Source organism: Carcharhinus amblyrhynchos, chromosome 2, assembly GCF_965287045.1.
Source record: "Carcharhinus amblyrhynchos chromosome 2, sCarAmb.v2.hapA, whole genome shotgun sequence".
Taxonomy (NCBI): domain Eukaryota; kingdom Metazoa; phylum Chordata; class Chondrichthyes; order Carcharhiniformes; family Carcharhinidae; genus Carcharhinus; species Carcharhinus amblyrhynchos.
The window spans coordinates 19,054,553-19,080,068 of record NC_137325.1 but is presented as its reverse complement, the minus strand read 5'-3'; the positions used below and the strand labels follow the sequence as shown (position 1 = coordinate 19,080,068).

The window sequence follows — 25,516 nt, the reverse complement described above, 5'->3', positions numbered from 1 at the left end:
GTTGCGGAGGATGGGCTAAGTTGCTCTTGCGGAGAACTGGCACAGGCTCTGGCCAAATGGCGTCCTGTAACAGAGCAGCAGGATCACATTAATTTCATAGGTAAGTATTCTATACTAGCAGACAGGGCTTGGTCGTGCCCATGAATAGCGTGGCATACCAACTTCTTATGAATGCAAACTAATCATGTAATATTAGAGAATACCATGCTCCAGTTCCAATCTCTATGTTAGTATGCAACCACTCACAATATTAGTTGACAGTAATCAAATATTTTTAAAGTAAATTCATACAAAACAGCGAGAGAATTAGATTACAGAGCATTACAGTATTTGCAACAGTTTGTTAAATAGTCTCAGTTCAACACCTTTTCCACTATCTTAAAGTTTATTTATTAGTGTCACAAGTAGACTTACATTAACACTGCAAAGAAGCTATTGGGAAAATTCCCTAGTTGTCACATTCCGGCACCTGTTCTGTTACACTGAGGGAGAATATAGCACAGCCAGTGCACCTAACTAGCATGTCTTTCAGACTGGGAGGAAACCCACACAGACATGCAGACTCTGCACAGACAGGGATCAAACCTGGGTCCCTGGCGCTGTGAGGAAGCAGTGCTAACCACTGTGCCACAATGCCACCCTTTTGTGACCATTGGGATGGTTGGGCCCAATGGATAAAATTATCTTTTTTGGGTCGTGACCCATCTTGTATCCCTTTGGGTAACAGGAGGGGTTTAATAATGTCCATCTTGCTAACTATGATCTTTGTGCAGTTCGAAAGGAATTTAGTTTTTCTTTAAATTTGTTTGCCTCTCCATGAATAGGGAAAGAGATACATGAATTTATATGTAGAAATTACAACATTTAAAAAGTGCAGATGGCTTTCTCAACCTGTTTAAATATTTATTCTCTATGTGAGTAAATAGTTTTAATCATGTTTACCAACCTTTTTTCTTCATCTACCTATTCAATTTTAATCTTGACTATTTGACATAGCTTCTGCTCTAACCATTAGCTCTGGAAGCAAATTCCACAGCCTAGCAACAACACCTTCTGTAAGGAAGTTTCCCCTGCCCTCTGTTCCAAATGTCTTGCATTTAATTTTGATTCATTGAATCTACAGTGCAGAAGGAGGTCATTTGGCCCATCAAGTCTGCACTAACAACAACCCCACCCAGGTCTAATCCCCCTGACACTAAGGGGCAATTTATCGAGGCCAATCAACCTAACCCACACATCTTTGAACTGTGGGAGGAAACCAGAGCACCCAGAGGAAACCCACTTACATACTGGGAGAATGTATAAACTTCACATAAACAGTGATACGAGGCCAGAATTGAACCCGGGTCCCTGATGCTGTAAGGCAGCAGCGCTAACCGCTGTGCCACTGTGCCACCCCATGGAAGGGATAATGCTTTCGAAAGGGACATGGTGCAACTTAATTGAGATGTACATAGTCAGCAGGATTCAAATCTGCGAGGGAATTCCTAATAGATTTCTAGTCCTTCGCCTTAGCCACTCTGCCATGACTGCACATGGTCCTTTGTTTTTGAGCCCGGAGACAAGGGTGATCATTGAATTTTTTTCTTGCACTTTTCCACTTCCCTTTCCCATACTTTCAAATGAAATGTCTCATCCTTTTTTCTGGAATCCTTAAACTGAAGTTCCAGTCACCACAGATCCACCTAACCTTTGTAGCATAAAGCTAAGTCGTCAAATCATGAGTCATATTGAACTGTCCAATACTTTCAATAATTATATGGAAGTAGAGTCTCAGAGTTTGCACAGTTAATAAAATTCAAAATTTTTTATTCACTTTCATACCCAGTTCTTAGAATCCCTACAGTGCAGAAGGAGGCCATTTGGCCCATCAAGCCTGCGCGGACAACAATCCTGCATTTACCCCTTGTATTTACTCTGCTAATCCGACTGTCTCTGAAGGGCAAATTATCATGGCCAATCTACCTAATCCGCACTGGAGGAAACTGGAGCACCCAGAGGAAACACACACACACATGGGGAGAATGTGCAAACTCCACACAGATGGTCACCCGAGGGTGGACCATCTGTGTTCTTTTTTGTCCTTTGAGGCGAGGATGACGATGTTTATCATCTAGGGTGTTTGATAGGGTACCCGGTGGGCATATGTGTGACTGCCAAGGTAACCTGCAGCTGGAAGGTTTTGCTGCCAGTGGAACAGGATGTCGTAGATGACTGAGTTTTGAATAAACTGCTGGCATGGGCTTTTCCCTACCTCTCCAATTCTGATGTGCGCTTGTTTTCAAAGGTCATTCCACTTTTTATTCAGTTACGCTAGGTGCAGCAATCCTGGGCATGCTTCTTCCATGATTTGAAATCGACACCAAATCTCCTAAGGGAAGCCTTCAGAGTGTCCGCGTAGTTCCTTTGACCATTTAACGCTTTGATGAAACACAATTGGATTAAAGCAAGAGACTGCCAATTAGCCAGGAACTAAACAGTTGGCCTAAACTCTACAGGTTATGCAGGGCTTCAAAAGCATTAAGGTGAGAAAACTTTCATCCACCAGAGATGAAAGGCATCCTCAGACCTTCATTTTAGATCAGTAGTGAAAAAAAACCATTTGTCCTTTCAAAAAGAATGAAGTTCAAAGGACGCTGAATGTTTCAAACCAATTCACCTGGCTGCATTCCAAACTACAATAATGAGACCTTCCCCGCAGGGATCGCAGACTGAAGCGCATTTTAGAATTCTACAACTGCGGATCAGCTCTACTTGAATAGAGCTCTCAAAATGTGCTCCCAATATTCCTCGGGAATACTCAATCCCCAGGCACACAGGAGAGGGAGCAAGTGACAGGTGTGTGTGACCAATTTCTTCCCTCCTTTGTACTGGCACAGACAAAAGGTGGGTGTGTAAATTAAGTGCTGGGGGTGTCCCTGGCCCCCATTATCCTGAAGGCTCTTTGGATTAGTGCCCAGGTGCACGGGTCCCAGAAAAAGCTTCAGTAAAGGCCTCGCCTGACTCCTGTCACACTGTGAGATGGAAGTGACACAAATGTCTCTGTAACCCAAAAGAAGGGAAGGCAGTGGTATTGTCACTGGACTAGTAATCCAGAGCCCCAGGGCAAGATCTGGGGAACCAGGTTCAAATCCTGCCACAGCAGATGGTAACATGTTCTATTGATTTATTAGTGTCACAAGTAGGCTTACATGAACACTGTAAGTAAATTACTGTGAAAATCCCCTAGTGGCCACATTCCATCACCTGTTCGGGTACACTGAGAGAGAATTTAGCATGGCCATTGCACCTAAGCGGCATTCGGACTGTGGGAGGAAACTGAAACACTGGAGGAAACTCACGCAGACACGGGGAGAATGTGCAGATTCTGCACAGACAGTGACCGAAGCGGGAATTGAACCCAGGTCCCTGACACTGTGAGGCAGCAGTGCTATCAATTTCAAATCATGGAAGACGCATGCCCAGGATTGCTGCACCCAGCGCGAGTAAATAAAAAATTGCCTTTGAAAACAAGCGCACATCAGAATTAGAGAGGTAGGGAAAAGCCCATGCCAGCAGTTTATTCAAAACTCAATCATCTGTAACATCCTGTTCCATTGGCAGCAAAACCTTCTGGCTGCAGATTACCTTGGCAGTCACTCATATGCCCAGCGAGTGCCAGCATGCCACTCTTAAAATTTGAATTCAATGACAACCTGGAATTAAAAAGTCTAAAGATAATCACGAAACCATTGTGGTAAAAACCCATCTGTTTCCCTTTGGTCCTTTAGGGAAGGAAATCTGCCACCCTTACCTGATAACCCAAATCCACAGCAATGTGATTGACTCCCAGACAGGCCGTTTAGGGATATGCAATAAGTGCTGTTGGGCAGTGACTAAAAAACTGTCACAATGTCTGCTGCAGTTGTAGGCTTTTCCTATCTAATTCTGCGGTTGTTGGGACGTGGGAGGCTGTAAATAACTTGAACATGCAAACCTAGATGAAGTCAGGTCAGACACAGGACATTTCGACTGACTGCCTGGCTACAGTCCAGGTGATTGGCAGGCAAGATAAATATGCAAATGTACTCCTTACAGTTGGCATTTTTCTACCCAATTTCTAGCCAATCTCTTCATCCGAACACATGCAGTTTAGTAGATGAACAACATATTACAATGAAATTGGGACTGAAACCAACAGAAAGCAAGTTACAGCAATTAAGTGTTGCCCAACAGGAAGGTGCAACGCTTTTAGTTTCTAACAATAACAAGTATCAATTTAATAGCAACTTAAATAATGTAAATAGACAGGGCTATGGATGACAGATTGGGGAAAATTAGATATATTTTAATCTAATAGTAGCCACTCATTAGGAGATTAAGAAAGGCACCAGAGAACTTAATTGAATAATGTTGAGCAATGTTTTAAAGATACCTGGAGGGGTTTAAAGATGGAGTTACAGAGAATAAGGCCAAAGTACCTGAAAGCTCTACTACCAATGGCAGAACAAAAGGAGAAGGACTACACAAAAAGCCAGATGCTGGGGATATATAGTGAAAGAGATATGAGATTATGGAGAGGTTTAAAGATAAAGATGTGAATTTTAAGTTTACTGCATGGAGGAACTAGGAGCTTCAGTAGAATAGCAAACATAGGGGCTTTGGGCGAGCAGGACATGGTAGGGTGCAGGTTATATGAAAGTGACGTTCAGACAAAGTAGGGTTCATAATGAGTGGAGGATGGCTGGCTGAAAAGAGCATTGTAATGACCACATTTCAAGGCGTAAAAACCCATGGGTAAGCATTTTAGAGGCAGGAGAAGATCTGAAGTAGGGAATTGGTTGGGGAGAGTCAAAACAAATCATTGGTGATGACTATAATGAAGGGTTTAAGGTTCAGTGATGGGTTGAACAGGATGTCAAGGCCTTGCCTTGTCCAATCTTGATTGTTTAGTTAAGGAGGGAGATAGAATCAGCAGGAGATAAGAGTTGATTGTGAAGCTCAAAAATTCTGGCTTCTGTCTTCCAGATGTTCCATTGAAGGAAATTATGACTCATCCAGAAACAAATACATAATTTGCAAAACAAAGTGGAACGAAAGACCACTAATTCACTAATTCACAATTAGTGGTTAATATTTTCCATGTTCTTTAACATCTGTGTAAAGAAGTTTAAAATGATTGAACGAGTAATTACAAAATATTTTCATTTTCAGAACACAAATAAAAAATGCCTCCAGCCACACAGAAGGAGGCCATTCAGCCCAATGTGTCTATGCTGACTCTCCAAAGGAGCAATTCACCTGGCGCCACTCCCCTTCTTTTTCCCCATGGTCCAGCACATTCTTCCTTTTCAGATAATAAACCAATCCTGCCTCCATTGTACTCTCAGTCAGTGCATATGCACATAGCATACACCTTCAAACAATAAAATATTGCCGGCACATAGGGCAGAATTTTATGGCCCTCCCGCCTGAAGTATCTTCTGGTCCCACCAAAGTCAGCGGACATTTAAACGGCCCACTGCATTTTCTGGCCCCATCCCTACCACAACAAGGCCATAAAAGGCCACCGTATATTATGCCACTGATGTAAAACAGGACACCTTTTACAAGTACACTGACTGAAACACGGAACACTCCATTGTGTATTCCAATTCCCCTTCTGTCACTCAACTGAACGCTTTGTAGAGGTAAATGTAATTCAATACAAATTTGCCCGTGGCAACTGTTGATAATATCGTGAAATGTGAAGCAGTGTTATGGTGCAACGTGAGACAATGGATTAAAAAAAAAGTTTTTAGCTTATTTCTGTTTCACAGAAAGGTGTCAGCAGATTATGAATGGGGCGTGTTCAAATTACGTATAGCAAATGTTACATTTTAAATCCTTTGATCTGTTTCTCATTTAACTGATTATAGTTGATGTTGGCAAAGTGGCTTCCTGTTTTCTTACACTGCAACTGACTGGCTTCAGAAATGCTTCATCGGCTGTAAAGTCCTTTGGGACATTTAAAGTTGTGAAAAGCGTGGTACAAATGCTAGTCCTTCTCTCTTTTAAGTTCTTTAACATAAATTGTGCAGACTAAACTGCTCTCTGACCTTCCTGTCCCATCAAGTGACGGGAAAAACGACTGCCTGGAGGGAGATCGCTGGGAGGTATCATTGAACCATTGGACCAGTTCATGTCTTTGCCTTGACATCTCAAATTATATTTTAGGGGGATTGGGTGGGAAGGGGTTTGTTGGGCAACACTCTGGGAGGGCAATAAACTTTGGAGAATGATGGGGCGGAGGGGCATAGGTTTGAGGGAGGCTGAACATTATGAAGGGTAGCAAAATCAAAAACTGCAGAATGAATGGGAAGTGGGACTTGTAACCAAGGCCCTGATGTAGAACCTCCTTGCTTGGCAGGTGGGTCTTTTCTAGTCCACCCGGACTTCCTGAACCATTACCAGAAAGCAGGCTCCTCCAGTAGGAACCAACCCCACTAGATATTGCACGACTTGACCCTATTTTCACATGAATCATGTGGGTGCTGGCTCGTGACACTAAAGTGGAAATGGCTCCTACCAAAGTGTAATACCACGTACCTCCTCACAGTGGTACAGCGGTTAGCACTGCTGCCTCACCTGGTGTTGTCAGACTTTTTACTGTGCCTCACAGCGCCAGGGATCCATTTTTGATTCCTGGCTTGGGTCACTGTCTGTGTGGAGTCTGCACATTCTCCCCGTGTCTGCATATGTTTCCTCCGGGTGCTCTGGTTTCCTCCCACATTCTGAAAGAAGTGCTGGTTAGGTGAATTGGCCGTGCTAAATTCTCCCTCCGTGTACCTTGAACAAGTGCTTGAGTGCTGAGACTAGGGGATTGTCAGTCACTTCATTGCAGTGGTAATGTCAGCCTGCTTATGACACTAATAAGCTTTAATGCAAAAGTGGTTCTGGGAACAGCACACTACTGATCAAATTCTGCTCCTAACAAGCAATGGAATTTAATAAGCATTTAATGGATATGCAGAGATTCAGTTTCTTGAAGGTGCGAGTGCAGGAGGTTAAATCCTTGAGGTAGGCTGACAGCATGTTGGGTTTTATAAAAAAGGGCACAGAGTACAACAGGAATGACATTGTAGTAATTCTGCACAATGAAACAATTGGACCAAAACGAGATTGCTGACCAATTTTGGAATGCCATTATCGAAAGGCATGAAAATCACAGAATTCCCTACACTGCAGAAGGAGGCCATTTGGCCCACTGAGTCTGCATGACTCTCAGACAGGCCATCCCAAGCCCTAACCCTGTAACCCCTTGTATTTACCCCACTAATCCCCCTAAACTACATATCTTTGGACACTAAGGGGCAATTTAACATGGCCAATCCACCTAACTACACATCCTTGGACAGTGGGAATAAACCACAGGAAACCCACACAGACACGGGGAGAATGTACAAACTCCACACAGACAGTGACCCAAGGCCGGAACCAAACCCGGGTCCCTGGTGCTGTGAGGCAACAGTGCTAACTGTGCCATCGGGCTGCCCAAGTCATTAGCAGTTTGGAACAAAGGTTCAACAGGATGAAGAAGCTAAAGATAAAAGGACAATTTCCATTCGAGCAGAGAAGGCTAAGAGCAGATATGTAAAGGACACTTCTAATGTTAAGAATGTTTATAAAGTTTGGGAGTACAGAGCTTGATCTTCATTGAAAAAAGAGGAATGTTGAAGCTTTTTGTCTTGAACTCAACAAGGTATCTTGCAAGATAACCCAACAGTAAAGGGAACAATACTCTGTGCTGATGAGTGCAAGATGAAAAACTTCAATAGGAAGTTTCTTTTTTCAGCAATACTCAAATTATGAAGGTTTTTATAACTTAAATAAAGCAACCTTACCTCCTTTGGCTGAGGATTCAGTGGTTACAGAGTTGTCATCTTAAAATTTGGTGCTATGCACATCAGAAGAGAGTTTAGGATTAACGACTTTATGCAGAAAGTTATCAAATCATGCAATAGAATCCCTAGAGTAAAGAAGGAGGTCATTCAGCCCACCGACTCTCCAACAGAACAATTTACCCAGGCCCTATCCCCGTAACCCCACATATTTACCTTGCTAATTCCCCTAACCTGTACATCTTGGGACACTAAGGGTCAATTTAACATGGCCAATCCACCAAACCTGCACATCATTGGACTGTGGGAGGAAACTGGAGCACCCGAAGGAAACCCACGCAGTCACAGGGAGAACATGTAAACTCCACACAGACAGTCACCCAAAGCTGGAATTGAACCGGGGTCCCTGGCGCTGTGAGGCAGCAATGCTAACCACTGTTCATCTGTAGAGCAGTTCATCTTGTAATAGAAAATAGAAACAAAGGTAAGGGCCAATAAAGGCAACATATAAAGTAATGTTTCTTTATTAGTCACAAGTAGGCTTACATTAACACCACAATGAAGTTACTGTGAAAATCCCCTAGTCTTCATACCCTGGCACCTGTTCAGGCATACTGAGAATTTAGTACGGCCATGCACCTAACCAGCACCTCTTTCAGACTGTGAGAGGAAACCGGAGCATCCTGAGGAAACTTGAGGAGAACGTGCAGACATGAGGAGAACATGCAGACTCTGTACAGACAGTGACCCAAACGAGGAATCAAACCCGGATCCCTGGAGTTGTGAGGCAGAATGCTAACCATTATGACACCCTATACTGAACATAATGGATGGTCACAGAAACATTAACAATGTCTCTCTCGCTCCACAGGTGCTGCCAAACAGTTTGAGTATTTCCAGCATTTTCTGTTTTTATTTCAGACTTCTAGCTCCTGCAGTATTTTGCCAGTATGAGAATACAAGCCAATAAGGAGAGAGTGGGAGAAGTTTTGGATTGCTGTAACAAAGTTCCAGCGCTGAAACAAATAGCCAATGACAATAGTCCATATTGATTACTGTAGGTACTAATAATTGAATAAATTTGGTGTGTTACATAGGCTGATAAATCATTGCTGCAGAGGGACTGTCTTCCGGATCCCACATGGCAATTTGATCAGAAATCCAATAAAGTACTGTACATTTTTTTGTTACATTATAAAACTTGTGTAGTTATGAGCTACTGAGTGCTTCACACACAAAATGTTGGCAGCTCAGCCAAATACTGAGCACTGCATCCAATAAAGATTCCCAAGTATTAGCCCACCTGCATCAACGAGATTAGATAAGGACCCACTCAAGGAGAGATTGTAGAGTAGTGGTTATGCCACTGGACAAGTGAAAAGGGGGCATGAGTTCAAATCCTACCACAGCAGCTGATGGAATTATTGAGAACTTTGATGCTGACTATGAAACTATCACTGGTTGTTAAAAGCCCATCTGACAATGAAGGAAATCTGCTATTGATTCTGGTCTGGTCTACACATGATTCCAGACACACTGCAATGTGGTTGACACTATTGTGGGAGTGATGGCCCCATCTCATGGAAAGAATAAAATAAATATATAAACTCATGATCATAACAGTGGTGTTCGCACCTTCAGACATCTAGAGTAATGCAGTAAAATCCCATGGTGATAATATTTAGTGGGTTGGCTCAGTGATAACAATGAAGAAGATAATGGGTTCATAATCCCACTCCAGACCACATAAGCCTGGTTGTCATCCCTGAAGGCAGAATTGAGGGAGTGTTGGAGGTGCTGTCATTTTTGGCTGAGATATTCCGCTGAGGCCCTCATCTGTCCTCGCAGGTGAATGTAAAAATATATATTTATCATATAATCCCTAAATTGCGGAAGGAAGCCATTCGGCCCATTGAGTTCCACTGACTCTCTCTGACAGACTATCTTACTCAGGCCCTCTCCCCAGCCCTCTGCCTGGAACCCCATACGTTTACCATGGCTAATCCTCCTAAACGTACACATCTTGAGACACTAAGGGACAATTTAACATGGCTAATCCATCTAAGCTGCATATCTTTGGACTGTGGGAGGAAAACCGGAGCACCCGGAGGAAACCCACGCAGACATGGGGAGAATGTGCAAACTCCACAAAAGCACCCGAGTCCAGAATTAAACCTGGGTCCCTGGTGCTGTGAGGCAGCAGTGCTAACTACTGTAACTCCCACGATTATCCCTTAATCAATACCACAGAAACAGATAATATGGCCATAATCCCATAACAGAGATGAGCTGTGTGCAATTTGGCTGTTTCCATTCTAATATTGCTCGCCCTTCAAAAGTACTTCAGCGGTGGCAAAAGCGCTTTGGGAGGCCGAGCATTGGTGAGAAGTATTATGCAAATGCAGATCTTTCGTTCATACGACCTTTATCCCTCAATCGATAGCCAAAGATAAATGGGTGATTTGGTCATGAGAGGGATCTATCGTGGGAGAAGATATGCAGGTTAGGTTAACTGGCCATAGTACATAGCCCCTTATTGTCAGAGGGATTAGGAGGGTAAATATATGGGGGTATGGTGATAGGATCTGGGTGGGATTGTTGTGCGTGCAAGCTCGATGGGCCAAATAGCCTTCTACAGCACTGTAGACTCTATGATTCAGAGTTGCTGCCTGCTTCCCCCACACTTACAACAGTAAGTGGCACTTTACAAATATTTCAGTAACTGTGTCGCTCTTTGAAGTGGAAACCACACACTGCCACTATGGAAACTGCCAGCTACTCCTCAGCACGACACTACACACAACTCAGGGTCCCCACGCTCACCTGGTACACACATACCTGCACCTCTCTGCTCCTCCGTCTGGTGACTCTGCAGTCAACCGCTTAGACATAAAAACAGAAAATGCTGGAAAAACTCAGATGGTCTGACAGCATCTGACTTGATAATGCTGCACCATCTGTCTCCTTGCCTAAAGGCGAAATACTGCAGATGCTGGAATCTGAGACAGGAACAGAAAATGCTGGAAAAACTCAGCAGGCCTGACAGCATCTGTGGGGAGAGAATAGATGATGAAGGATCATCCTGACTCAAAACATTGCCGCTGTTCTCTCGCCTCAAGTAACTACAAAGGATCATCAACGAAGCCCAGTTCATCACGCAAATCAGTCTGCCATCCATTGACTCTGTCTACACTTCCCACTGCCTCAGCAAAACAGCCAGCATAATTAAGGTCCCCACGCACCATAGAAAGCCTACAGTACAGAAGGAGGCCATTTGGCTCGTTGAGTCTGCACCGACCACAATCCCACTCAAGCCCTACCCCATATCCATACATATTTTACCCATTAACCCTCTAACCTATGCATCTACGGTCAATTTAGCATGGCCAATCAACCTAACCCGCACATCTTTGGACTGTGGGAGGAAACCGGAGTGCCCGGAGGAAACCCACGCAGACATGAGGAGAATGTGCAAACTCCACACAGGACATTCTCTCTTCCAACTTCTTCCATTGGGAAAAAGATACAAAAGTTTGAGGTCATGTACCAACCGACTCAAGAACAGCTTCTTCCCTGCGGCTGTCAGACTCCTGAATGGATATACCTCGCATTAAGTTGACCTTTCTCTACAGCCAAGCTATGACTGTAACACTACATTCTGCACCCTATCCTTTCCATCTCCCTTATGAACTCTGTGAATGGTTTGCTTTGTCTGAATACAGCGCAAGAAACAATACTTTTCACTGTACATGTGACAATAATAAATCAAATCAAATGTGATACTGTCAGACCATCTGAGATTTTCCAGCAGTTTCTGTTTTTGTGTCTAAGCTGTTGACTGCAGAGTCACCACATGGAGGAGCAGTGAGGTGCAGGTATGTGTATACCAGGTGAGCATTAGGACCCAGAGTTGTGTGTAGTGTTGTGCTGAGGAGTAGCTGGCAGTTTCCATAGTGGCAGGGTATGTGTGTGTGTGTCCACTTCAACATCTTCAGGGAGCAAGTCGCAGTTCAAAAGCAGAAGACGGAGTGAGGGGAATGGGGCTGGGTTCCAGGGAGCTGCATCTTGACACGTCCAGGGGGAGAACGATGCTGCCCAGGCGACCGAACTAGGGCAGTATTTTGCCATTTCACTTCAATTTTAACTGTGTGTGATCCCGCTTTGCTTTTCTGCTGACAAGTTTACGGAGAGGCTGGAACCTGTATTGGGAATGTACGTGACCTAGGAACTGAATGGCAGAAACACTTATGTAAAGTGCAGTGAGGTGAGCGGACAAACACACCAGTACTTGTTTGTTAATTATGCTGTATCTTTTAATTCTGCTACAAAGTTGAGCCAGGAGTTATGAAGTTGAAATGTCCCATCTGTCTGTTGAAATTAACTATCTTGCAGCACTCCTGAGATTATAGTGTCAGAGAGAAATATTCATTGTCCTTCCTATTGTCTGCAAGTATCCACACGAGGGGACTTTGAATGCCTTTCGAACTTAGTGCACAGAATTCATTAATTACAACCTACCTGTGATTATTGATGTTTTTTTAAAAAGCATATTTTATGATTATATGTTCTGGTTTATGGGGAAGACAAGAGGGTGGCAAATGGTCAGTTTGTTCGGTTTAAAGTTTGTCCGCCACTCTCAGTAAAGCCTGGGTTTTGTTTTTAGTCATTTCATAAAATTGTTACTGTGCAGAGTGAGGCCATTTGGTCCATCATGTCTGCACCAGCTCTCCCAATGAGTAATGAAAACAGAAAATGCTGGGACCAATTTAGCTGTTCTGTATTGAGAGAGAGAGAGAGACAGGCTTCCAGACTATATGACTTACTCAGAGTTAAAGAGAAGGAGGCACAGTGGCTAGCACTGCTGCCTCTCAGCACCAGGGACCCTGGGGTTCGATTCCCAGCTTGGGTGACTGTCTGTGTGGAGTCTGTGCATTCTGCCTGTGTCTGCGTGGGTTTCCTCCGGGTGCTCCAGTTTCTTCCTCCGTCCAAAGCAGGTTAGGTGGATTGGCAATACTAAATTGCCCCTTAGTATCAATTAAGTGTCAGGGGAACCAGCTAGGGTAAATACATGGGGTTATGGGGATAAGGCCTGGGAAGAATTGTGATCAGTGCAGACTTGATGGGCTGAATGGCCATTCTGTAGGATTCTATGATCTATGCAATGAATTTTATCCTCTTTGTAGTGTGGCGCACAGTCCAAAGTCGGGGAGAAGTGTGAGGTCGGGGAAATTGGGCTAAAATGTTTTGGACACCAGACAGAGGAAGTGTTAATCCTAATGCTAAATTAGAAAGATTGAATTAGTGGATCAAATGTTTCCCCTTGTGGGGTAATCTAGAAGAAGAGAGGTCACAGGTAGAGGTTGAGGGGCGGTAAATTTAAAACAAAGACGAGGAGGAACTACTCCTCGCAGAGGGTGGTGAATTTGTGGAACCCGTTGCCCCAAAGCGCAGGGGAGCCTGAATCAGTAAATGGTTTCAAGAAGGAAGTAGATATATTTCTGATATTAAAAAAAAGGACAAAGGGATATGAGAAAGGAAGGTGGATTTGAGATCAGCCATGATCTGAATGAATGGTGGAGCAGGCTTGAGGGGCTGAATGGCCTACTCCTGCTTCTAATTCCTATGTAAGAAGGTGCTGATTGTGGCTTTCAGGTAAGAATAACAGAACAAAGGTGAGTGCTCTGTGAAGGTGAAACTACAAACTTCACCTGCTGCCTTTCTTCAGCTGATACTCCTACAGATTATTTCTTTTCAAATAATCACCTGATTTCCTTTTGTGCAACTCGATTGAACCTGCCTCCACCACACAAGCGCTGCATTCCAGACCCAAACCCCTGGCTGTGTCTCTGACCCTGTGTTTAGCACTGAAGGGATTTGAGTTATTTGTTTGAGATTTGAGAGGCTGGTTTCATGGAGCGTGTCGCACAGATTTTACAAACATTCGCACTTCACCAAAAGTCAAGAGTTTGATCCTTCTCAGCTACTCGGTCATCAATACAGAGCTATACCACGTCCCAGAGGTGAACAGCGGAAGTGAACCTAAGCTTCGGGACTTTGTTTAAAGAAAAGATTAGGGAAGTGCCTTTGTTCCCCGTGGATGAATTGAAAAATTATTGATTTGTGTTGGGAACACACCAACTGAATCCAGGAAATGATTCATTATGGTAAAATATTTAGCTATCAAAGAGAACAATAGCGAGCTAGGAATCCAAAGGATAACAGGATTGTGGACTAAATTAGCAGGGCAGGTTGCCAAGACATACAGGTGGTTTCAAGTGGGACTTCATAGAATCCCTACTGATGATTTAACTATGATGATTTGGTTTGATTTATTACTGTCACCTGTATTCGTATACAGTGAAAAGTATTGTTTCTTGAATGCTATACAGAAAAAGCATACCGTTCATAGAGAAGGGAAGGAGAGAGTACAGAATGTAGAGTTAAAGTCATAGCTAAGGTATAGAGAAAGATCAACTGAGTGAGAGGTAGGTCCATTCAAAAGTCTGATGGCAGCAGGGAAGAAGCTGTCCTTGAGTCGGTTGGTACGTGATCTCAGACTATTGTATTTTTTTCCCAACGGAAGAAGGTGGTAGAGAGAAAGTCCGGGGTCCTTAATTATGCTGGCTGCTTTTCCAAGGTAGTAGGAAGTGTAGACAGAGTCAAAGAACAAAGAACAAAAACAGCCCGGGAAACAGGCCCTTCGGTCCAACGAGCCCACGCCGCCATTTTAACATTACCAGTCCCCCCTCCACCCATGACCCTTATCTGTGCTTATGGCATTCCACATTGAGGGAAAACTAATTTAGGGGCAATTTATTACCTCCAATCAGCCTAGTAGCACATCTTTGGGGTGTGGGAGGAAACCGGAGCACCCGGAGAAAACCCACGCAAGCACGGGGAGAATGCGCAAACTCCCACAGATTCTGGCCCAAATCCATGTGTCTGCACAGCAAACAGTGATAGTCACTGAGCTGTTGTGTTGCCCAGCATCTGGTCCAGTTTAAGCGTACACTAATGACATGAAGTACTAGGCTATTCTCGAACATCCAAGAGCAGCCCTTGTACGACCCATCGCGTGTATGCCCCTCGTTGGACAACAAGGCGGACCGACTTAAAACCTGTGAATTAAAAGAGAAAAATGTTAGTATCATTCCACATCCTTATACATCACCAGGGACGTCCCAATGCTAATGAACTTTATTTAAAACAATCTCCTATATCCTTCCATCTCCAATGGATAGGAGGCTGGTTTTCACGATGGACTGGGCTTCATTCATGACCCTTTGTAATTTCTTGCAGTCTTGGGCGGAGCAGGAGCCGTACCAAACTGTGATACAACCAGAAAGAATGCTTCCTATGGTGCATCTGTGAAAGTTGGTGGGAGTGGTAACTGACATGCCAAATTTCCTCAGTCTTTTGAGAAAATAGAGGCATTGGCGGGTTTTCTTTACTACAGTGTCAGCATGGGGGTACCAGCACAGGTTGTTGGTGACCTGAAACACCTAAAAACTTGAAGCTGTCAACCATTTCTACTTCACCCCAATTGATGTAGACAGGGGCATGTTCTCCACTATGCTTCCTGAAGCTGGTGACTCTCTGCTTCATTTTGTGGACATTGTGGGAGAGATTATTGTCATCGCACTGTGGAGAAGGAGGCCGTTCAGCCCATCAAGTCTGCACCGACTCTCTGACAAAGCATATAGGATTCTCGGGGGGTGGGGGTGGCTTGACAGGGTAGATGCTGAGAGATTGTTTCCCCTTTTATCTTAGAGTAAGGGGTTGCATATTTAAGATAGAAATGAGCAGAAATTTCTTCTCTAAGGGTAGTGACTCTGCAGAATTCTTTGCCACAGAGAGCTGGGGGCAATGGGTTAAATATGTTCAAGATTGAGGTCGGCAGATTTTTATTAATCAGTAAGGGAATCAAAGGTCATGGGATAAGGTGGGAAAGTGGCATTGAGGATCATCATCAGATTAGTCATGATTTCATTGAATGGCATAGCAGACTCAATGGGCCAAATGGCTACTTTCTGCTCCTTCATCTTATGGTCTTATGGAGAGTTATGGGAGGGAACAAAGTCAGCTGGGTTTGATCTGTTTAGATTTATACAATAATAAGAACATGGAACACTAAGTTTTGGAATTGGAAAGTGGTGTCAAAGAAAAGGTGAGAGTGTAGCAAAAAATAACAGGGACTTGGCTAAAAATAAGACTTTGAAGACTAAAGTATCAAATGTACAGATTGCTTCTTCTCTGGGGAATATTGGAAAAGTTTTGGAAGAATTAACAGGCTTATTATCAACCTGTTGAACTGTATCAACAAGTGCTTGGCCAAGACATTGGGATCTTGGAAGAGAAGAGTCATTATAAATTGTCATGGATCTTCTGGATAGGAGGAATGAAGATTTAGGAAAACTGGGCTACAGATTTTGGGGGGTGGGGTTGGGGGCGGTGGGCAGAACAGAACATTGTTCATGGGAGGTTTCAACTATCCAAATATAAACTGGGAAAACAGCTAGGCAACAACAAATGGGAATCAGAGAACATGTTTCTTGTGATGATTCAGGATTGCACTTAGATGAATTGTAATTGGAGAGGGATCGAGACCCAGGACTTTGATCATGTATAGTTCAACAATTGGAGGAAGAGAAGCTTCTAGAATCATGCGATTATAATGTTCAACCTTAAGATACACAAGAAAAGCAATAGTTCAAAAAATATTGCCCTTTGCCAGAGCTAGAGAGTATAGTAAGACAGTTAATTGAACAGAAACTTGGGAGAACCATGGAAGGAAAGTGGGAAGTGTTTAACATGCTGGTGAAGCTGCAATTGAAATTCATGGTAACTAAATCAAAACAGCTTAAAAGGCAGTGGAGGCCAAGTGATTAAGCCAGGGTTAAAGAATAATATTGGGTAACATCGGAACTTATGGCTGAAAGGAGGCGAAGGTTCATCTACTTCAACATCCACCATCCTGGTAATCACATGGAATCATTAATGAGGATCAGTGGATAAGTTTTGAAATGTTCTTGGAAAGCTCATCATATTTCAATGCTGCTGCCATTACACCTTTTAACTTGAGAGCTTCAAGTTCTCCAAAAAGCCAGGTGTTCCTTATTTTCAGGTTTTGCGTTAACTACTATCTTGTGTTCTGCATCATCAGTCATTGTTGTGTATTGTAGTCATTCTGTGGGGAAGAGCTTAGAAATATTGAAGCATAGAAACTAGAAGCAGAAGTAGGCCACTCAGCCCTTCAAGCCTGCCCCGCCATTCATATTGATCATGGCTGATCCCAAATTCAATCTCCTGATTTCCCCCTCCTTTTCCCCCACTCCAACATCCCTTGATCCCTTTGACCCCTCGAGTTATATCTAATTTCTTCTTGAAATCAGACCATGTTTTGGCCTCAACCACATCCTGTGGTAGTAAATTGATTCTCCCCCAATATGCCAAACTCCAGTGAATATAATCCAAACCAACTTAGTCTCCCCTCAGATGACAGACCTGCCGTCCCATAGATCAGCCTAGTAAATCTTCGCTGTACTCCCTCTATGACAAGGACATCCTTCCTCAGATAAGGACACCAAAACTGCACACAATACTCCAAGTGTGGCCTCACCAGCACCCTATATAATTGCAGCAAAACATCCCTGTCTCTATACTCAAAGCCTCAGTTCAGAGGATTGGAGAGAATTTTCCTGTCACATCCACCACAGGAATTGTAGTGGGATTCTATGATCCCAAATAGAACCTTGGCATCCCAAAGCATTTTACAGCCAATGAAAACTTTTGAGGAGTAGTCACTGCTGTAAAGTAGGAAATGGGGCAGCCAAGTTGTACACAGAAGATTCCTCAAACAGCCATGCGATTAGTATTGACAAGATCATCTGTTTTTGTAATGTTGATCGAGGGATAGATATCAATCAAGTTACCTAGGACATAATTCCTCTAGTTTTTTTCCCAGTGAAGGGTCAGAGCACTCCGAGACTGGAACGGTAGAGGTAATCTAATGTTCTTCAAGTTAAGGACAGGCGCTAAATGCTGGCCTTGCCAATAACACTCACATCCAAGTAACACATTAAAAAGGGAGCCCACGCAAAATTCCATTGACCTGGGGTGGGATTTTGCTGGTCTTAGGGCAGGGGTGGCTGAAAATTCTGCCCCTAGAGTCTGAACAGTAACTATTTATTGTAGAACATAACAATGTACTGGTATTCAAGACATTTGGCTTCTTCAGTCCGAGCCATGAACTATTTTTGTTCAGATTACTAGTCATGTGACTCTCTTTATATCATCATGTGGTCAGTACTATTTCTCCAGTCCCATGTTAATATGGGACTGGAGAAATTGTAGTGCCTACATGCTGATGCTGGGAACTCACTGTTTCCACCTGCCCCAGGCAATGGTTTCTTTTATTGTGCAAGTTGATAAAGAAAGGAAGGATAGACTATGAAGCTAAGCTAGCACTAAATATAAAAAAGGACAGTAAGAGTTTTTACAAATATATAAAGAGGAGGAGGCTGGCTAGAGTGAATGTTGGACCCTTTGAGGATGAGAGGGGGGGATTTAGTGGTGGGAGATGAGGAAATGGCCTGAAATAAGTTTTTTGCCTCGGTCTTCACGAAGGAGGACGCGAATAGTTTGCCGGATATCAAAGATAGAAGGATGGTAGGAGTTGAGGGCCTGAATGCGATTACTGTCTCTAGAGAGGTAGTGCTTGATCGACTAGTGGGACTGATGGTGGACAAGTCCCCAGGACCGGATGGAATGCATCCCAGGGTTCTGAAGGAAATGGCAGAGGTGATAGTGGATGCCTTAGTGATTATTTACCAAACTTCGCTGGATTCCGGGGAAGTGCTGGAAAATTGGAAAACAGCTAATGTTACGCCGCTGTTTAAAAAAGGTAGCAGGCAAAAGGCAGGGAATTACAGGCCGGTTAGTTTAACGTCTGTTGTTGGAAAAATGCTTGAATCCGTCATCAAAGAAGAAATAGCGAGGTGCCTAGAGAAGAATTGTTTGATAGAGCAGACGCAGCACGGATTTGTTAAGGAGAAGTTGTGTTTGACAAATTTATTGGAATTCTATGAGGATGTGACTAGTGCGGTAGACAGAGGGGAACCGGTGGATGTAGTGTTTCTCGATTTTCAAAAGGCATTTGATAAGGTGCCTCACAAAAGGTTCCTTCAGAAGGTTAGGGGGCATGGAGTTGGGGGTAAGGTGTTAGCGTGGGTAGAGGATTGGTTGTCTAATAGGAGGCAGAGAGTTGGTATCAATGGGTGCTATTCTGGTTGGCGGTTGGTAACTAGTGGAGTGCCGCAGGGATCGGTGCTGGGGCCTCAGCTATTTACCATTTATATAGATGCTCTGGAGGTGGGGGCTGAGTGTAGAGTGACGAAATTTGCTGATGACACAAAGATGAGTGGAAAAGCAAATTGTGTGGAGGGTGTGGAAAGTCTGCAGAGGGATCTAGATAGGCTGAGCGAGTGGGCGAGGACTTGGCAGATGGAGTACAATGTTAGCAAGTGTGAGGTTATCCACTTTGGCAGGAATAATAGTAGGAGGGATTACTATTTAAAGGGCTAAAAGCTGCAGCATGCTACGGTGCAGAGGGACCTGGGGGTCCTTGTGCATGAGTCGCAAAAACCCAGCCTACAGGTGCAGCAGGTGGTCAGGAAGACAAATAGGATGCTGGCCTTTATAGCGAGGGGAATAGAATATAAAAGCAGGGAGGTCTTGCTGCAACTGTACAGGGCACTGGTGAGGCCGCAGCTGGAGAACTGTGTGCAGTTTTGGTCGCTGCACTTGTGCAAGGATATTTTGGCCTTGGAGGGAGTGCAGAAGAGGTTCACTTGGCTGATACCGGAGATGAGGGGGTTGGACTATGAAGAGAGACTAAATAGACTGGGTCTGTACTCGTTGGAGTTTAGAAGGATGATGGGGGATCTTATAGAGACATACAAGATAATGAAGGGGATGGATAGGGAGATTCTTCCCGCTCAGAAAGGACAGCAGGACTAGAGGGCACAGCCTCAAGATGGGCGGCGGGGGGGGGGCGGCAGTTTAGATCGGAGTTGAGGAGGAACTTCTTCACTCAAAGGGTGGTGAATCTCTGGAATTCTCTGCCCGTTGAAGTGGTGAAGGCTACCTCGCTAAATATATTTAAGACACGGGTAGATAGGTTTTTGGTAGGCAAGGGAATTAAGAGAATATGGGGAGAAAGCGGGAAAGTGGAACTGATCCACTTCAGATCAGCCATGATCTTATTGAATGGCGGGGCAGGCTCAAAGGGCTAGATGGCCTACTCCTGCTCCTACTTCTTATGTTCTTATGCAAGTTGGACTCCGAGGACCCTGATTTATTATTTTGGATCAGAATTGGTTAATAACTATAGATATGCAGCAGAAATCCCGTTCACGATATAGTTTCTGGCATATATCTGACCAAATACCTCCCCATTCAACATGAAAAAATTAAGAAAAACACTGAAGCTTCGAGAGCCACACACCTGTCCTCCTGAAATGGCAATGGAAGCAGAGTCTTTGAATATTTTTAAGGCAGAGGTGATAGCTAGATTGAGTGCATTGACCCAAACAGGCACTGAAGTGTGGCAACCAAGGGAATTTCACAGTAACTTCATTGCAGTGTTAATGTAAGCCTTACTTGTGACTAATAAATATGCTTTAACTTTTTAGATTCTTGGTAAATGAGGGATTGATAGATTATCGGGTGTAGGCAAGATGCAGATTTGAGGTTACACTCAGATCAGCCATGATCTCATTAAATGGCAGAGCATGCTTGAGAGGTTGAATAGCCTCCTCCTTCTCCTTGTCCAAATGTTCACAAAACACATGCATTTGTGTAAGTTATCATAGTAAATTATGCTACTGCAATTACAGCAGATTGACGGTATTCCTGAGTTAAGACTGTAATTGTTGTATTGATACAATTTGTATTTACATAAATTTATTTTGCAAATAGTTACTGGGTGAGTGAGTCACACTCTTGCAGGTAGTCATTGTTCCGGTGTGATATCAATAACGTAAATTCAATCTAACCTTTAGACTCCAGCAGAGTACCGGGGGAGTGCTACACCATCAGAGGGAGTCATCTAACTGATGAGGCAGTGAGCCCAGATACCATCTTCCCCTTCAGGTGGATCAGAAACGATCCAGTGACACAATTCAAAGACAAAGCAGTGGAGCTTTCCTCGGTGTTAATATTCCAACCAACATCTCTCAGGAAAGATCAGTTTATCTGGCCTTTACTGCATACTTGCTTGTGGGATCTTGCTGTGTGCATATTGGCTGTTGTGTTTTTTACATTTGTGTTTTTTTTCTTTGTTGCACAGTAATCTGGCCCTAATTAACATGTTTAAGTGAAGATTAATTCTCTGCCCGTTGAAGTGGTGGAGGCTACCTCGCTAAATATTTTTAAGACGCGGGTTGATGGGTTTTTGATAAGAGAGGGGATCAAGGGTTATGGGGAGAGGGCGGGAATGTGGAACTGAGCCACGACAGATCAGCCATGATCTTATTGAATGGCGGGGCAGGCTCAAAGGGCTAGTTGGCCTACTCCTGCTCCTATTTCTTATGTTCTTATGTAACAAGTGCCAGGCAATGACCACCTCCAAAAGAGGTATCAATTATCTCCTCTAGGCATTCAATGGCATTAACATTGATAATCCTCCAACAATATCCTGGGGGTGGGGGAGTGGGGCGGGGTGGGGGGGTTGGGGAACGCAGTTACCATTGACTAGAGACTGAACTGGGCCAACCATACAAATACTGTGACTTCAGGAATAGGTCAGAGACTGGGAATTCTGCGGTGAGTAACTCACAGCCTGACTTCCCGAAGCCCCCATCTACAAAGCACAAGTTAGGCGTGTGATGGAATAATCTTTGCTTGCCTTGATGTGGCATGGTGGCACAGAGGTTAGCACTGCTGCCTCACAGCATCAGTCACTGCCTGTGTGTCATCTGCACATTCTCCCTGTGTCTGCATGGATTTCCTCCAGGTGCTCCGGTTTCCTCCCATAGTCCAAAAGACATGCTGGTTAGGGCGCATCGGCCATGCTAAATTCTCCCTTAGTGTATCCGAACAGGTGCCAGAGTGTGGTGACTAAGGAATTTTCACAGTAACTTCATTGTGGTGTTAATGTAAGCCTACTTGAGACACCAATAAATAAACTTAAACTTAAACTTGCCTGGATAGGTGCAACTCCAAAAACATTCAGGACAAAGCAGCCCCGTTGATTGGCACCCCGTTCATCACTTTCAACGTTTGCACCCTCCATCAGTGATGTTCAGTGGCAGCAGTGTGCACTATGTACAAGATGCACTACAGCAATTCACTGAGGCTCCTTCAACAACACCTTTCAAAACCACAACCTTTCGAAGGACATGGGTAGCAGATGCATGGGATGCCACCACTTGCAAGTTCCCCTCCAAGTCACACACAATCTTGACTTGGAACCATGCTGCTGTCCCTTTACTGTCGTGTTAAACTTCCTTACAGTAGTGTGAATGTACCTGCACCACATAGATTGCAGTAGTTCAAGAAGGCAGCTCACCATCACCATCTCAAGGGCAATTGGGACTGGGTAATAAATGCTGGCCTTGCCAGTAATCATGATGTGGGGATGCCGGCGTTGGACTGGGGTAAACACAGTAAGAAGTCTGACAACACCAGGTTTAAGTCCAACCAATTTATTTGATAGTAAACTCACAAGTTTGGGGGTTTGTTTCACCTGACGAAGGGACGAACCCCAAAAGCTTGTGAGTTTACTTTCAAGTAAATTGGTTGGACTTAAACCTGGTGTTGTCAGACTTCTTACTGTGCTTGCCAGTAATGCCCAGATCCCAGGAAAAAAAATGATAAAGGTGCAGTATCAGTCCTTTTGAACTTCTTTAGAGACCGTTACATATCTTATTAATTACTTGTGTATAACAAACATAAAATGCTTCCGTGATCACCAATTATCCCCTGTTCTCTTTGTAAATGATGTTTTGACATTCTGAGCCTTTCAGTCACTTTGTTCAGCTAGGAGCCTTTGTGGAACAATACAGCTGTACTGTGGCAATTTTGCTGTATGTAAATTGCCGAGTTTCCTCTTTATTTCACGGCTCGCAGGTGTGCAATGGGGCTTGTCTTCTGAGCTGGTCCACTCTCAGAAAAGAATTGCCATTGAATGGTCATTAAGTCATCATTCCCAAGAAAGTTTTGATGTCTTTACAGCAAGGGCTTAGCAAGGTATGCCACTAATCCTTTAATGCCAAGAATCCCTCTTTAGGACAAGTGTTTCATGTAATGTTTTTAGGATTTGATTTGATTTATTATTGTCATGTATTAGCATACAGTGAAAAGTATTGTTTCTGGCGTGCTCCATAGACAAAACATACCATTCATAGAGAAAGAAATGAGAAAGTGCAGAATGTAGTGTTACAGTCATAGCTAGGGTGTAGGGGAAGATCAACTTAATGCAAGGTAAGTCCATCCAAAAGTCTGATGGCAGCAGGGAAGAAGCTGTTCTTGAGTCAGTTGGTATGTGACCTCAGACTTTTGTATCTTTTTTCCAATGGAAGAAGGTGGAAGAGAGTATGTACAGGGCGTCCAGGACCCTTAATTATACTGCCGAGGCAGCGGGAAGTGTAGACAGAGTCAGTGGGTGGGAGGCTGGTTTGTGTAATGGATTGGGCTACATTCGCGACCTTTTGTAAGTCTTTGCAGTCTTGGGCACAGTAGGAGCCATACCAAGCTGTGATACAACCAGAAAGAATGCTTTCTATGATACAAACGTTGTAAAAGTTGGCGAGAGTCGTAGCTGACATGCCAAACTTCCTTAATCATCTGAGCAATTAGAGCATTGGTGGGTTTTCTTAACTATAGTGTCGGCATGAGGGGACCAGGACACATTGTTGCTGATCTGGATGCCTGAAGCTCTCAACCCTTTCTACTTCGTCCCTGTTGATATAGACAGGGGCATGTTCTCCTTTATGCTTCCTGAAGTCGATGACAATCTCCTTCGTTTTGTTGACATTCAGGGAGAGATTATTGTCACCACACCAGATTGTCTATCTCAGGAAAGGTGTGATCTGGATCACTTGCGTGAAGCTGAAGGGCGCAGGTGTAGGTGATACTTCCACCACTGTGATTTTTATGTCTGAAACCTAAGTGAAAAGTAACGTTTATTTATTACAAGTAGGCTTACGTTAACGCTGCATTGAATTTAATGTGAAAATCCACTAGTTGCCACACCCCGGCACCTGTTTGGGTAAACTGAGGGAGAATTTAGTATGACAATGCACCTAACCAGCATGTCTTTCAGACTGTAGGAGGAAACCGGAGCAGCCAGAGGAAACACACACAAACATGGGAAGAACATGTAGACTCTACGAAGTGATCCAAGCTGGGAATCGAACCCTTGTCCTTGGCTCACTGCATCCCTGTGGTGATCTGCATCCCTGTGGTGATTAGTCTTACCCTGCCTTTATTTCTTTCTAAATCTTTAAGCATCAAGCAGTTAGACTGTTAGACCCAGATGCTTCTTTGGCCTTGCTGCACTGTTAGCAGGTCACACGTTCCAAAAACTATGCTGTGAATTATGCCTGAGCTGAAGGATGCAGTGAAGTATTCAGGGAGCACATTGTTGCACTCAAAACTAATGATTCTATCAAGAATAATTCAGAACTAAGTCTTAGGGTGGGACTTAGCACAAAAAGGAAACCGCCTTGAGCAACTTCACACAGGTTTGCAAGGGTCATGAGGGGTGGTACGGTGGCACTGTGCTTAGCGCTGCTTTCTCACAGCGCCAGGGACACAGGTTCAATTCCAGCCTTGGGTGACTGTGTGTGGAGTTCTCCCTGAGTCTGTGTGGATTTCCTTTGGGCACTCTGGTTTCCTCCCACAGTCCAAAGGTGTACCGGTTCGGTGCATTAGCCATGCTAAATTGCTCCTTAATGTCCAAAGATGTGTAGGTGGGGGAGGGTTAGCCATGGTAAAACCATACCTTTTCACAAAAAAGTTGACAATTCCCTGGTGATTTTGACTATGTTGAAAAGAAATTGCTTAACGATTGCGGAATGACAACACAGTTGCTGCGTAAAATGAGATCAGATGTTGATGTAATCCCACTTCGAACATTGTAAAGACCTTGTAGTGTGTTATTTTGTTTGTCGATGCTCTTTTGATCCCACTTTCCTGTTTTATGATTCTATACCCGTCACACACAATTATAATGACTCATTGTGTTTTGGTGTCACTTTGATGTCAAGTGGCTTTAGCGATGTTGGCGCCACATTTAATCCTTGCATGTTGCATTTTCCTAAGAGCTGGTCGGACTGAGGGCAATGGATGTCACAAAAGGTAGTCCATTGATTGAGCTTTCCTGGGCTGATAATCAAGATGGAGTTTATAGTCTTGTAGTTTGAGTCTACAATTCTCAATCCCAGTTTGCCATAAGGTATGTTAAACATTGTCAAACCTGTATAATAGAGATGAAAATATAAGATGCTTGATGTGATTGAGAGCACTTCTCTTTTTTCCAAACACTGTAGTGGGGGTGTTAGGGATTGCTTGCCATTGCAATAATTGATGGAGTGTCTATCTTTTTTTTGCATGAGAATTGTACCTAAACCAACTAGGCTTGCATCAGTATCTCA

The 25,516-nt window shown here is 43.7% G+C and overlaps 1 protein-coding gene across 3 annotated transcripts in view; it reads left to right on the top strand.

Annotated features, from left to right (window-relative positions):
- The first annotated feature begins 11,804 nt into the window (after nucleotides 1-11,804).
- Nucleotides 11,805-25,516, top strand: part of zdhhc11 (zDHHC palmitoyltransferase 11) — a 124,716-nt gene continuing 111,004 nt past the window's right edge. The window contains exons 1-3 of one of the 3 annotated variants that reach the window (XM_080203063.1): nucleotides 11,805-12,123; nucleotides 20,921-21,011; nucleotides 25,185-25,317. The gene's annotated coding sequence lies outside the window, so the exon portion shown is untranslated. The remainder of the gene's footprint in view (nucleotides 12,124-20,920; nucleotides 21,012-25,184; nucleotides 25,318-25,516) is intronic. The other 2 variants (XM_080203053.1, XM_080203071.1) reach the window with 2 other exon arrangements.